Source organism: Sciurus carolinensis, chromosome 3 (assembly GCF_902686445.1).
Source record: "Sciurus carolinensis chromosome 3, mSciCar1.2, whole genome shotgun sequence".
In the NCBI taxonomy this organism is placed as follows: Eukaryota; Metazoa; Chordata; class Mammalia; order Rodentia; family Sciuridae; genus Sciurus; species Sciurus carolinensis.
Window position 1 is genome coordinate 12,588,883 of NC_062215.1, and position 14,725 is coordinate 12,603,607.

General features: G+C 42.1%; 1 protein-coding gene and 1 pseudogene across 2 annotated transcripts in view; one reads left to right on the plus strand and one right to left on the minus strand.

The window, feature by feature from the left end:
* Positions 1 to 14,725, plus strand: part of Prkca (protein kinase C alpha) — a 403,509-nt gene that overhangs the window by 9,167 nt on the left and 379,617 nt on the right. The window lies entirely within an intron of this gene.
* LOC124979015 (eukaryotic translation initiation factor 1-like) lies at positions 5,338 to 5,677 on the minus strand (annotated as a pseudogene).

The following is a 14,725-nucleotide window of genomic DNA, read 5'->3' on the forward strand; positions in this document are numbered from 1 at the left end:
TGGTGAGGGGATTTCCTACTTTCTACAAGCATGTCAGTCTCCTAGATAATGTTATTCAAGTTTAGGTTTTTAGACACATCACTCCTTATTTTGCATGTTTTCTTTTCCCCCTTCACACACAGTCGGACTGTTCTGTTGTCAAAAATAGCCCTGAATGTCAGACGTGTTGGGATGAAGTTCAGCCCCTTAGCTGGACACTTGCAGGCTCCTGAAGCTTCTGCCCTGGCTTCTTCAGATGTACCTGAGGATGTGTTCCTTCCTTCATCCTCTGGTCATCGTGAATAATTCTCAATTCCCCAAACTGTGTTTTCCTTCTTCAGGTCTACCTGCAGCCCTTTTGGCCAGGTGATACCTATGTCACCTGTGCCTTGGTCTGCAGTGTGACTCGGGCCTTTCCTGAGCTTCCTGCCAATCCGACTGCTGCTCTTGTCATAGGCCTTCTTACTGTCTCATCTCACGACTTCTGTTTCCCCTGCCTCCCCGGAGAGCAGGGCTGTTCTTATTACTCTTGGTGTCTCCAGTGTTTGGAGCAGTGCCTGGCACTCAGTAGACACTGTGTAAATATTTGTTGGCTATGTGAGTATATACATATTAGGACAGATATGAATGTCCGTAACCAGAAAGATTATAGTGACTTCTGCCTGAGTCCTATTCTTATTTTTTTTAGAGCTAGTTGATAATCCAAAGTTATGTCAGCTAGAATAGATCTTTAGATGATTTAAGAAAAAGTACTTTCTGAAGAGATGCAGGATAGAGAGCAGAAAATTCTAATTTGTATCATAAGTTATGTATAATGCTAAACCTAATAAATTTAATGCAATAGAAGTAAACGTATGTGCCTTATTTCTATCTTTAGAAAATCATAAGGAATGAATATTTTTGCCACAAATAAAACATAAGCACATTATGGGCCATTGCAGGAGGGGGAGAATGTCTTGGGTACAGGGTGGAAAATTAAAACCAGTTTTTAGTCCATGTGTTCGGAACAGTCCTTGAAATGTTCTGCTTTACTTTGGGAGTGCTAATAGCTGAAACCAGATTGTCATGCTCCAGAGGGAGTAGTAGCTCAACTTCATTGTTATTTTTAAGCTTCTTGTACCCGAAAGGTTTTTGTTCCTTGATATAAGAAAGAATGGGGTGGGGGGATCAAGGCAGCACACTGGAGTAGAATGGTTGTAATTGAATCACAATTGCTTTAAAGGTTCTATTCAATTGGAAGGAAAGCTAATGTTAAGTGCTGTGTTATGCTAGACAAAATTTAGGAGCATTCCCATTTTATGTACTTTGATTCCAAAAGTATCCCAGAAAACATGGGGTATGAGCTCCACCCGAGAGAGCAGAGTTGAGGACCTCCCCAGGCTGGTGGGGACTATGCGGCACGGATTGTAAGTTCTACAGAAAACATTCTTCAGAGCCAAATGGAAATTTTCTTTTTTCCTTTTGGTACTTGCATGTCTGGATTTATGCTAGAAGAGGAAAGAATGATGTCATTAGGGGAAACACTGAAGCATTTCTTGGTGACATAGAATTATGAAGGCTTCACCAGCCTCATCTGTCTCTTGGAATTTCCATGACATACCCTTTCTTTCAGGCCTTGTTTTCCACCAAACTGTGAAACCTCACATTAGACTTGAACCTAAGGCATGATCGTTTCAGTATTGGCACAGTAGTAACAGTCAAATCCAGTCAAAGTTACTAAAATCAAATTTTAAAAAAGACCTCTATTAAATTATACAAAGGGAAAAATGGTTTCTGGAAATAGATTTCTATCAAGAATGGAGGGGAGTGATTTGATTAATTGTCAGCACCTATCGGAATTATTTAAGAGCAAGTCCATAAAGTAAGATTAGCAGAGGGTAGTTAATTCTTTGTGCCTTCTCTTACTGTGTCCCTCACTCCCCCACCCCCATATCTATACATTTCTATCTTTAGTATTTTGAGAAATATCTTGTCTGGGGAAACTAACGAGAAGTTAGGAAATAACTAACGAGGGTAGAATTATGGGACGTGATAGTGTGTTATAAATCGGTTAAGATCTGCCTTGCACAAACTTGGGTGAGAAATGGGGTAGGAGGGGAGTCTAGCCCAGCTAACAACTGAATTCTTAGAGCAGAATTCTGCTATGGAGCTCTCCTGCCAATCATCCTGCTGAAGTAAACCATTAATGTTTTTGTTTTTGTTCTTTTCTATGCTAAGGATGGAGCTCAGGGCATCATACATGCTATGCAAGCCTGTACCACTGAACTACACTCCCAACCCCAACCATGACTCCTTAATACGGAAATTTACTGTCAATTAAAAAACGAGCCTCCAATTTCATTTTCTCTTCTGTGACTTTGTTAATTATAAACAGTTTAGTAGTATGCATAACTGATCTTCATTTTTAGGTCCAAATTCAAGTTTAGGGATAAGGGCAGATAGAAGCATTACCCATATTTTCTGGTTTGCCTAATTGTACCACCAAGCACCTGCTGGTGTTGAGCTGTGTTGATGTCTCTGTGATGCAAATTAACTTGCAAAGTCAAATAAAGATTAATTACTGGGCCAGAGCAGGAATAGTTGGTATGCTTAAGACTTGCCTTGGTGGTCTAAGAGGAATCTAATGAAATGCTGTGGAGCAGTAAATAATGAAGAGACTTTGGGCTTTTTAGTTTAATTTTCCAATTAATATGATAATTTGAAGCATAATACTAATGATTTTCTGTATTTTATTTTTCATTTAAAGTAAACTCTGGGGAAAAACGTTCGCGATGCTGATTTTGATAGTGTCATTTGTGTGCAGAATGCTTTTGGCTGACTTGCCCATTGGTGGAGAATAACTGAAGGTCCAAGTTTCATTTCAAAATTATGAAGTGCATCATTAAACTGTTTTTTGTCACATATCCCATTTGTCCCTCTTATGTTGTTATATTTGATTTTCTTCTGTTTTGTCCCACTCCTCTGAGACTGGAGACTTTGCCCCCAAATTGGTAGAATGTGTTCACATCAGATGGTCACATCCTTTAGTCACTAAGAAAGAACTGGGTAGTTCTCTTTTTAAAACACTGAATTTTAATATTGCTTAAATTATATATCCGTAGGTGATGAAGTCATACTTGTGCTTAAATGCAGCTAGTAATCTGAATTCACATACATCTACACATCTGATCTTTCTTGACCTCCTTGGTGAATCCTATGGCCACTGAATCAGGATGAGCATGTGCTTAAAATTTTAGAGCAAGAAAGGATCCTGGAGACTGTCTGTCCCAGGTCCTTGAATTCATAGCTGTGAAATTGGCGAGGGGAGTTGGCTCCCTCTCCAGCCCCCACTGCCTGTATGGGACAGTGCCCACTGTCCATCCTCCCACCTCCTGGGGCCCCTCGAACCTTTCTTACCTGCACTCTGCAGGCTTAAGTCATAAGTGCTGTTGCCAGTGAGTACAAGTATCCATCCCCAAACTCTATGATAACAAACACAAGGGGGAATCTGCAAATGGAGCAGGTTCCGGATTCCTTTGGTTTTCTTTGAAAAATGGTAGTTCCTTCTGGGGACAACTGTGCTGCTTACTCCAAGGTCTAGAAGTCTAACTGAGTAAGTCAGGATTGTGTGTTTAGTTTTCATAATTCATAGATAACAGTTTGGTAATACCATGTAAAGACCTTGTTTAAAATATTGTATTAAAATGCATGAAGCTTTGAATTTGCAATAGATGGGAATTCATAGGCAAGGGAGATGACTCTTCTGGAAATTACTACCTTTGTTTCATCATCTACCATTGATTTGTACCTTAGACCTGATTTTGCATTTTTATTACCAAAATATATACAAATGATTGTTTATTTAATCTGCAAATGTGCACGTTTTTAGTAGCTCCCCAAACAAGACTCAAAGGATGATTAAACATAACTGTAGAGTTTATATTTGGTGGTTTTCCTTCAGCTGAGTAAGTGCCACACCCTTAGAATTGGCATTTTTTCCAGTCAGTGGTACAGGCAAAATATAAAAGTCAAGCTTTCAGCGTTGCTAACTTGAAGTTCTGATCTTGGAAATATGGATGCAGATAGTAAATACACAAAATACACAAAATGACAGAGCCAGTGATAACAAATTGAACACCAACATGCCTTTTTCAATATTTATTATCTATCTGAATCCAAGCACAACATAAAACTCTTGTACACGTTCTTTGGAAAATTTTTCTCCATATGCTAGATTTCCAAGTTGCTCTAAAAAGTAGCCCAAAATGATGGTTCCTTCTTTTTCCTTGGTAAGCTTCTTGTAAGTTTCCGACAGTCTTTGAACCGTGGTCAAAATTAGAGACTGAGGACGGTTCTGAGAATATTTTGAAGACAGAAATAAATACCGTTGATTGGATGTGTATGAATAATTTTGAAAAATTTCTAAAGGATGTAAATGTGGAGGGGAGGCAGTTTCCATGTGATTTTTTTTTCTTTTCCCTCCTTTGTCTCTCCTGTATGGAAGACATATAGGACGTGTATTTGCCCTGGAATACGCCCTTGAAGACACAGATATACATGCCTTGAATAATTGCTTTACTTTTCAAATAATTCAGCTCACTTTTTTTGGAAGAAAAAGAAAAAGTCTTGGGTGGTTCCAGGTGGAGGAGATTTGCAGTTGTTCCTTGAAATCCAATTTATGCCAAGCTCATCTCGTCCCCAAAGTGATTCAGCCTAGCCATCCCCGGAGCTAACTGGAGCTCTTTCAGATCAACCACCTTCTTCATAGAGAAAAATAAGCTGCTTTCTCCAATACTGTTTATTTTAAACTAATTTAGGACAAAAAGGGAGGGGGAAGGTACAGAAAGTTTCTATATACTTCTCACCCCAAATCTTGTTAACATCTTCATAACCACAGTGTAATAATCAAGAACAGGAAATTAACATCACTACAGTATCATTAGCTGGATTACAGACCCTACTTTAAATTTTTGCCTTGGGTTCAATCCCCAGCACCGCAAAAAAACAAAATAAAACAAAAAAAAAAATTTTTTTTGCCTTATGTTTTTTTTTTTTTTTAATTTTTTTTTAGTTGTCAGTTGACCTATAATTTATTTATTTATTTATATGTGGTGCTGAGGATTGAACCCAGGGCCTCACACATGCCAGGCAAGCGCTTTACCACTGAACCACAACCCCAGCCCAATCTCTCTCTCTTTTTTTTTTTTTTAATGACTCTTTTTAGTTTATTGCATGGAGTTAACACTAGTCCAAGTTAAAAGTGGACCCCAAATGGTTACATTATACAAGCTGTGAGGTTTTAAAACTTGTGACGAAGGACAGAAGGGAATTTTACTCATTGCAAGAAAATCCACTTAAGCCCCAGCGAGCCACAAACACTTAAAACTCATGAACCTTGGGCTGGACGTCCTTAGTGAGTCCAGTCTCTACCAGGAGCTGGCATGTGTTCTCACTGGTCATCCTGTAGCTGAATTACTTCTCCATATTCTGGGTGCTCAATTACAGTACCAGTGCAGGCAAATTTCTTCTTAAACGCCTTCACTAGTTTGTTTTTATCGTAATCATCAGCGATCCCTTGGACAGTAGTAAGGGCCTTTCTGCTGTTTCTCTGTTGAATTCTTATGTGGATATAATCCTCAGTGCCAGCAGAAAGCAGGTCATCACCCTTACTTGCATCAGCAAAGGGGTCCAAAAAGTGGAGGTTCTGGATAGCGGACATATAATACGTTTCCTTTTCCTGGGTAGAATCGGCCTGCCGGAGGTGGGCAGGAGGTGGGCAGGAGGGATGGAAGCAAGGGGGAGGCTGCTGAGTCCTCAGCAAAGGCTCACTGCCTGGGGCCCAGATTTTCTATTGTCTCTCTTCTGTTGTCTTCTGTTCTAGTATCCAATCCAGAAGTCCATGTTGCATTTCATTATTTTTTTCTTTAGTCTTGGAGGTAATAGTTTTAAATCAGTTGTATGGATGTGGACCATGCATCAGAGTAATCAGATGTCATTCTTGATGACAAATCAGACCACTCCTTTCAATCCCCCCCCCCCACCTTGTACCGGAGTAGTGTTACTCTGGGTGAGGTCAGTCTTGTCAGTGTGGTTGCTGGGTGGTTGTTACGGTGGGTTTGTATTGTTTCTCTTGGATGGGAATCCTTTTTATAAGCAGGAGCCACTGAAGGGCAAGGATCTCCTGAATTTTTGCTCTTAGGAGAGAGTCGCCAGGATTGCATGGAGCATCAGATCTGGAAAGCCAGCACTGCCCAAGAGAATTTCGTGCCACCATGGAAATCTTTAATCTGTATGAAGAGTATGGTATCCGCTGGCACCCTCTAACTATGAAGCACTTGAAATGTGGATCTGAATTTTTTTTCTTATTTAATTTTAATTCATTAAAGTTTATAAAGTTAAATGGCTACATGTGTATTGGAGAGTTCATCTTTAGGGTAACCTTCGGGATTAAAACTATATACTGTGAAAATTATTTTTTAATCATATTTTTTAAACCTTCCATTACAAACTAACACAGATATCGGAAACCACGCAAAACAAAGCATAGTTTAATGAGCGATCCTGAGGCCGACTTCCTATAACTACCTCCCAGGCCAAGCAGTGGAACTTGGGCCATCCTCCGTGTGCCTGACCCCTCCTGCCAAAGTCACCACTGCTGTGACCTGCAGAGCCACTTCTCTACATTGCTTCTTAGTTTGAACAGCCAGGTGCTTACCCCTAGATACTGTGGTTTAATCTTGCAATTTAAAAATAATTGGAAATGCCCTTCTCTCTCTCCTGTTGGACAACTTCCTCCTTCACTTCCTCCTTTTCTTTATAATTTATCTGGGGAAGTACCTGGGTTTTCGGACTTGTAGCCTTTCCCACAGTTGGGATTTTGCTGATAGCGCGCTGCTGGTGCCCTTGCCATCCTCCCTCTGTATTTTCTGCAAATTGGCAACTTGATCCAGAGGTTCAGCTGATCAGGCTCAGGTCAGTCTGGGTCATGTGGTTTTAAAGATGCCTTCATAACCCCACCTGTTTCTGAGTTATATGTGTATTATTAATGTGGAAAGAACACCCATGGAGTGTTTCCATCAAAGTGTCCCAAATTGAGACCAGTTAATATAATTAAATCGGTTTTGTTAAATTTCACAGTATATAATGTGCAACATGGAAACATCTATTCCATGCTACTCATGGAAAACCAGAGGTCTTTCTAAATATATTTAAATATGTTCATTCAACTTCTCTGCAAATTTTAGTTCTCATCAAGTTCTGTGGATAAGAGGTATGTGTGTGGGGGTGCCCATCTTTTGGGGTGGTGGAAAATTTGCTAATCCAATTGTTATAGAGCCATTTACTTGTCTAGTCTTACCCACGTTGCTTCTAAGTACGCACGGTCTTTTTTTTTTTTTTTTCTGGCCTTTTAGTTTCCAGTACAAGATCACAATTGGGCTCTAGAGTTATTTAGGGACCCCTGGGGGCAAAGAGAGTAGGTGTGGGGAGGTGGAGTGGGTGTCTTCCTATTTGAAGAAGCTGTTGGTCAACAACTCTTGGACCTGCTGTGTGCAGACCCACCCGCTGTTGTTGACCTGCAGGAGGAACATTTTCTTAGGAATTAGAGACCTGTTCATGCTTATCAGGGAGTTTAAAATGTAACTGGGTACATATGACTTAGATACACGGAACACTAAAGAGTAATTTGATAAGGTGACAGGTCAATATGGATAAGTTACTGCATAAAAATATAGGGACTTTTTTGAATGTGATCATCACTGGCAATTAACTAATCTTGGTTTGAGTCCAGATTAGGCCTCTGTCCTCATCTTTATAATGGGGGATTGGACCAAGGGGTGATGTTCTTGACAGCTCCGGTAGCAGGTAACACCAACTAGTTCCCGTCCTCACTCAGCTTACAGCCCTCCTCTGCTCAGTGTTCCATGTAGCTGTTACGCGCCTGTTGATTGGAATTGACATAGGAGTCGATCTATTTGTCACTACTAGGTGTTTCCTTTCCACGTGCCCTCCTGGCTATCCATGTTCTGTGAGGATGAAGAAGGTCCTTGGAAGCTCTAAATTATCCTCCTACCCCATTTCTTTCTATTCTTGCACAGGGCACAGCATCTCAGACACAATCATCCATGGTAGTGAAGGGTCTTTTTTTTTTTTTTCTTCCCTAAAAATGTTATCGAAATATTGAAAGTCCTAGGCAAAATAAACCCCTGGGTGTTGTCTATTGGCCGTAAGTCAAAATTGAGTTGATTTAGGATAAAAAAAAATATTTTTTAATGCTACAATATCCTATTCATTTCTAGATATTGTTCTATTTTTTTTCTATTTTTTAGTTATTTTTCCTTATGAGCGCCATGTAGAATGTTATATTTTTTCTAGCATCTGTTGGGTCTAAGCCAATATTTATTGTCATCCAATCTATGTGAACTCCTTGTAGCTAGAATCTGGAATTTGGAGTCTCTTTCTGGCTTTGGGGTCTTTTTCAGAGTTCTGTGACCCAAGATCCTTCTAGAGCTCCCCACCCCCTTTAATCATTTGGACAGAAAATAACAAATACTAGGAGTGGACTTGTGCTTTTGATCTTGTAGTAACCATAAAGAAGGGTGAAATGATCATACCCTCATCCCAGGGATGCTCCATGACATAAGAGTACAGGTTGTTGAACTCGTAAATGCTTGTGGGGGCAACGAGGGGGGATGCTGGAAGCTGCAAGTCAGGATGCAGATGTTCCCCAAACCATTGAGTGCAGGGAGGGGGTAAAAGCCCTGCGGGGTGGTAGTTGTGATTTATTGAAAGCTCACTTGCAATCCTTTGAGCTAGCTGGAGAGCCCTAGGATTACTTTGAGTTTATAGGGCTGCATGCTCTGGCATGCACAAATCCTATTTGTGCAAATTTGACCTTTAAAATGATTTCCATTCCCATCTCCCACCTCTTTCCTCCTTCCCCCGCTTTTAAAACTGGCCTTTTGTGTAACGTTTGGGGTTTCATGGTTGATGTTAAGGCCCCTGACACCTCCAGTTGTGGCTGGTTATCCTCCATTCACACACATAAAAAATATTTATTCAGCTTGTACTACCCACAGGACACCATGCTAGTTACTGGGAGTGGTCATAGTACCTAACGTTTTTGAGAACCCCCTTTGTATATAGCTCAGTGTTAAAAGCAGTTCATATAGATTTCCTTTTCTTCTTCAGTCTTCACAACCACATGGGTCTGGGTTATTGATGTGACTCAGAGAGGATTAGTGTTGCCCGCATGATACAACTAAACTACTGGGTCTGTAGATCTTGATCATCAGTTCATTGTGGATTCTCATTCTTATGGGTGTTTTTCCTTGACATTTCAGTTTATTTTTTTTTAGGATAATTTCTGCATGGATTTATATATATATATATATATTTAAAAGCAAATTCCTCATTCTAACAACTTGGATCTAGATGTTGTCTTCCCTACCCCTACCCCGTCACTCATAATAAAATGTGGAAAATGTATCTGTAAGAACATGCTTTTTAATTTCCTGTCTTGTCTTCCAATGGTATGTGAGGATGATATGAAACAAGTGCTGTCAAGTCTGGCAAATGCTCGATCGAGGAGGTTTTGAAGAGATGTGGAATGGGTTTACGTTTAATCAAAGTTAATTCAGTCCCAACACTTTTCTTTCTTGGAGCATCCCTCTGTTCTCTGTCGCTGCCTTAGGTTTGGCGCTGCTCGGAGCCCTGCAGAAACAGCTGTGTTGTAAGGTTGCCATGCGAGGAACTGCTGAGATCAATTACGTTGAACTTACCCAGAGTAGGGTACAGTCTGTCCGCCACCTACTCAGCTTGTCTTAGAATTGGCAGTGCGTGCTTGGGTCTCATGTGACCACCAGTTTCATATTTTGATGCTTACTTAAACCTCTTACTTACCAGTATTTGTAAATTCTTGACATTGTAGAGTTTGATATTGGAGAGATTTGCTAATAGTGGTATCAAACAGTATTGTTACTTTGTCTTTGATAATCCATTTAAAAACATCACTCAACGTTTCTGTGATCATCTTCCGTAATCTCCAGACACCTAAAGTCAGCCCTGTAAATTCATACGTCTCCTTTATCCATATGACTTATATTCTTTATTTCTGTGTATCCTTTCCACTGTATCCTTATCTCCCTTTCTCATCTCTGATCTTTTTAAAATTTGAAGTCATCAGATAGTTAGCTTTTGAGTATTAACATGACAAGTTTAGAGGAGCAGTATTTCAGAGTGAAGTCTAAAGCTTTTAGGCGACCATTGGACAGATTTTTTTAAACATTGCCATATTTGCCAGGCACTGTGTCTGATGCTGGAAGTGTAAGTAAGCAGAACTGAGACTATCTCTGCTATAATTCCTCTAGTCGTGGGCCCTTGTCCCTCATCTAATAATTATGTGGACAAACTGACAACATTTGTGTATGGAGTTATAAGGGAAAGGGCCCTGGGACTCTGGTGGTGTGTAAAAGGGTACGTACCTGAATCTGAGGGTCAGGAAAATCTCACCTAAGGAAATAGCATTCGAGTGAGCCCTGCAGGATAACAGGAGTAACTAGTTGGAAAAGAAAGAGCCTTCTGGGCAAAGTGACCACGGAAACAAAGGCCCTGAAAGAGGGAACACTGTGTGTCCTGGAGACTGAAAGCTGTTCTCCAGGGCTGGAGGTTTGAGCGAGCAGTAACAGGGTGACACAAGAGAGGCAGGGGCTATGCACATGTCAGGCCATGTTGGAAATTTTAGTCTTTTAGTCTAAGAGCCATGGGATTCTCCCAAGGGCTTTAAGCAGGATGGTGGGGTAGTCGGAATGCCCTTGGAAAAGACCCTGCCAGCTAGTCTTACAGGGGAGGCTCATCAGAAGTGGGCAGGAGTGGCTGGGTAGCCACCTTCGGGCCGTTGCTTGCTTCATTGAGAGATTTGGATCCTGAAACCAGAGAGGTGGCCATAGGGAAATGTTTACAGGCCCGGGAACTGTTTCAGAGGTGAAATCAGCTGGACAAGGGGGTGAACTGGCTGTGGGGAAGGGCAGGGGGTGTCAGAGGTCAGGGCTGTGGTGCCGCGTGCTGGGGGCAGACAGGTGGGTCGGAACCCGGTGAAGGAGCGCTGCCTCGGGCCTCCCGAGGAAAGTGAGGAGAGCCAGCAAGTCCACTGGGTTAGGAGCTGGAGCCGAGAGGGCAGCCAGGGCTGGAGCGCAGACGCGGCATCCTCTCCTGATGGGTCACATTGGAAGAGTGGCAGTGATTGGAGTGCCCGGGAGAGGGCACAGAGGAAGTGACCAGAGGGCTGGTGCAGTCAGCACAGTAGAGCTGGGCAGATGAGAAGGAGCCTGCGAAAGCATGGGTATGGGTGGCCAGGGAGGCAGGAACCCAAACCACGTGCTGTCACATGAGGAACAAGGGAGGAGACCCTTCTTGCTGGGGGCGGGCGATGTTTAGAGACGGGAGCCGCTCCGATTGCCTGTTGTAACAGGCCATAGAGTAAGGGACGTGGACACCACAACCATCTGAGCACTGTTCCTGGACACTCACTGAAGATCGTTCACTTACACATGTCACCATGTCCATCGGGACAGTTCTGTCTTTGTGTGCATTATCGTTGAGGTTATGGCTCCCAGAAATGGGTATCTTTTTCAGCCAGCCAAGTTAAAAGGGGTATCACTCTTTGTCCCTTTGCAAAGAACAGAGTAAAATTGAAGTTTTTTTTTTTTTTTTTCCCATGCCCTCGTCACCCAGGTCTCACTGGGCCGGACTTACTTGACCCTTTCTTTCTGCCTTCCTCTTGGACATTGATGCAGAAGGAGCCAGCTGGGAAGATAGTTCTTTTCTCAGAGAGAGTCGATTCACGAGTGACACAGGGAGTACCCGCCCAGCTGTTGCCCCCCTCCTTTATTTGCTCAGCCAGGACATTTGTGTCTATCAGTAATAGGATTTCTTAATTATTTAGAGTTGTTCACCGTAACATCCATTCACCCCATCAGAAGAGATAAAGTGGATAAAATGCTGGGCCTTCGTGCATTTGTGGGCGTTGGAGAGATTTCACTAAGCCAGAATACGAGAGACTCAACTGCATTTTCAATTATTTGCATAAGAGGGGCTCAGGATGATTGCAGGGATAAGGGGTATTTGGAAAGTCATGTCCTTTTGATATTAACTAGATGACAAAATTTTTAAAAAAAATTAAGGTGGACTTAAAAATAGCTGGAAAGACAGTTCCGGACTCAGCTGTCCGTTGAGTGTGGGTGAGGCTGGAGGTAATGGGACTGATGGGTTCCAGCTCCAGACTTCCTGGCAGGGATGAAGAAAGCACCCCCTTGCTGGGCTTTGTCCTTCCTACTCTTGGATAGACTACTTCTGTTCTCTTCATTAAGAATTGTCTGTCTTAGTAACTGCTCCATATTTTTAATCCCAGGAGCAACTCCATCAATTAACAAGAGGGAGGTCTAAGATGATGCCCACGGCCCTGAAGTTAAATTTCATTTAGTGCATTCACATGATGTGTAGATATGGGATGTTGGAAAGAGTAATTGGGAATCTTAGCTTCCTACCTCTTGGACTCAGATCATCAGGGAAGGGGGCTTGGGTGTGTGTCTGTTGGATCTTGTCATGGTAGTTTGAGTTGAGACACTGAATCCCAAACTTCCTGTCCCGACAGTTTCTCCATTGACTGCCTCCTCATTCTTAAGTATAAGCAGGTCCCTTTTGCATCCCTCCTCTCTTTAAGCTCTTTAAGCGGAGACCGGTATGCATCTGTTGACGCTCTCCCATGTGGTCATGCTGCTTTATGAATTTAATATCTTTATGTTGTCCCAGTACTTGGGATTGCCACAGCACACATGAATTCCCCAATTTCAGAGGCTTACTCTAACAGCGATTGCTTCTCCCTTGCTGGTGCTAAGCATTGTAATTTGGTGTGTGGTCTCATCTCCACTTGGGTTGTATCTGGAGCCTGAGGCCAGATCCTTCAGGAGCTGGGGGAGAGACTGGGGTGTGCCCTGGGGCTCCTCCTGCCTCAGCTCTGGACAACACCTCTCCTGCAGTTCATTGGCCAGGGCCAGCCACATGACTGTTAAGGGGCAGGCGTGGTAGGGAAGGGTCTGAAAGTGCAGGGAGACCAAGGAGTCTCTGATGAGCATGTCGTCTCTTCCACCTCTGTGTTACCTTTGAGTTATTTGTTATTTCTGGCAGCTATTTTTACACAGTCCCTTGGTTGCTGCCTTTCTCTAATGAAACTGTCTTAGAGACAATATAAATTGCATATAATCTCTGTCTTGTTAAAGCACTTATTTTTATGGTTTATTTTTCCCCTTTTATTGTTGAAGGTTTGATCAGTATTTTCCTTTTGAATCCAGTGGTAGCAAACCAATTATTTTTGTTCACAATATGTCAGGGCAAAAGAAAGCAATGTTTGCTCTATCAGTAACAGGCTGTGTAAATATAATGCCTCTGGGAATGGACCATGGTAATGCTGGTAACACCCAGGGTGTCTCTGTATGTGTGTAAAATTTATTTTTGCAGTGTTGGGGGTCAACCCAGGGCCTTGTGTGTTAGCCAAGCACTCTACCACTGAGCTATGCCCACTGCCCAGGCATCTATTTTGTTAAAGTTGTTTCATAGCCTCTGATGTAGCATCAGGTGAGGGGTGTGAGAAAGTTGGAGAGAGAGGGACATAAGCATCTCAAGATTGTTGACCATCTTACTAGCTCTGTCTGTGCTTCCATATTTTTCCCCCTCAGTGATCAGAAGGTGATTTTATTTTTTTAATTTAATTATTTTAATTTCTACAGACTACATTTTGATTCACTGTACACAGTTGGGGTACAACTTTTTGTTTCTGTGCTTGTACACAATGTAGATTCACACCATTCGTGTAATCATACATGTACATGGGGTAACGATGTCTGTCTCATTCCACCATCTTTCATACCCCTGCCCCCTCCGCCCTCTCATTTCCCTCTACTTAATCCACACTTCCTCCATTCTTTTACCCCCACTCCCCCATTATGTAGCATCATCCTCTTATCAGGGAAATCGTTGGTGCTTTCATTTTCTATGAGGTCTAAAATAGGTTCCTGGTATCTTTAAGGGATCTGTTTGTGATTTAAGAGTCTGATCCTTAAATATTCTTTGTTTAGGTAAAACACAGACTTAAAATTTTTCTTTAGAGCTATTTGATAGGTGACCCTCTGTCCCAGGCGCTGTGTAAGGAAATGACCGTCCAGGAGAAACCAGCACGGAGGTAGGCAGTCTGTCAATGGAGTCTCCCTTGTAAATGATTTTATAATAGACTAGATTCGCCTAGTAGGGCATCTAACAGACTGTAGCCTAGTGTTATTTTTTTTAAACTGGAAATGTATTCTCTTAGGTGCTAAAAAGTTCTATATTCCCGAAAGCCCTCAGTTCTCTCTTGTCATAGGCAAGTCATCAAGGTGCTTTCTGAGAATAGTTGAAAGAAAACGTTAGCAGTCTTATCTGAGGACTGGGATTTTCTTGGGGGTGGGGCCTCCATAAATGTGATTTCAGGCATATCTTTTTTGTGGTGCTGGGATGATACCCAGGACCTTCACATTCTAGGCAAGCACTGAGCTGTCCCCCAACCCTGAGGCTCAACTTCTGTCATTTAGTTGTCCTTTATGTTCTTGGTTGGTCATTAGGTAGGTTTGCTTCCTTTAAGCTGGTTTTCCAGTTCTGTAAGGAGAGAGAAGACCTCTTATTCTGAATTGGCTAGTGATCCGGGGGAAGGAAGCTGGGCTCTGCCTGGGTGGGAATGCCC